The sequence below is a fragment of the Seriola lalandi genome, unplaced genomic scaffold (genome assembly GCF_002814215.2).
Source record: "Seriola lalandi dorsalis isolate HSWRI2012SDOR001 ecotype SW California unplaced genomic scaffold, Sedor1 jcf7180002054952, whole genome shotgun sequence".
Lineage (NCBI taxonomy): Eukaryota > Metazoa > Chordata > Actinopteri > Carangiformes > Carangidae > Seriola > Seriola lalandi.
The window spans coordinates 137,356-137,876 of NW_019525503.1; positions in this window are offsets into that span (position 1 = coordinate 137,356).

Sequence of the window (521 nt, forward strand, 5' to 3'; positions counted from 1 at the left end):
TTAGCTGAATGAAATTTAGAGCTATCCATTTATGAATGTCCTCAAGACATTTTATAAGCTAAAAAAAATAATTGAAATGATTGGGGTCAGAGCTGAGATACACCTAGGTATCGTCTGCATAAAAATGGAAATTGATTTTGTGCGATCGTATGAGATGTCCCAATGACAGCATGAAAATTGTGAGTAGAATCAGGCCAAGTACCTCAATTCAACAATAGCAACAAAGAGCGTCCTGTCTGTAAGGTATGACTTTAACCATTCAAGGCCTGGGGCGTCGTGTAGTGTAGTGGTCTAAACAGTCCTCGCTGCAGTCGGCCCCGGTTCGAGTCCCGCATTTGACGGCCCTTACTGCATGTCATTCCCACTCTCTGCCTCCCCATTTCCTGTCTCTCTACTGTCCTGTCAAATAAAGGCATAAAAAGCCCAAAAAAATATACTTAAAAAAAAAAAAATGCTGGATCACTAAGATTTATCCTGAACTATAGTTGTACTGTATTTGTGTGAACAGCACTTCACAGCTT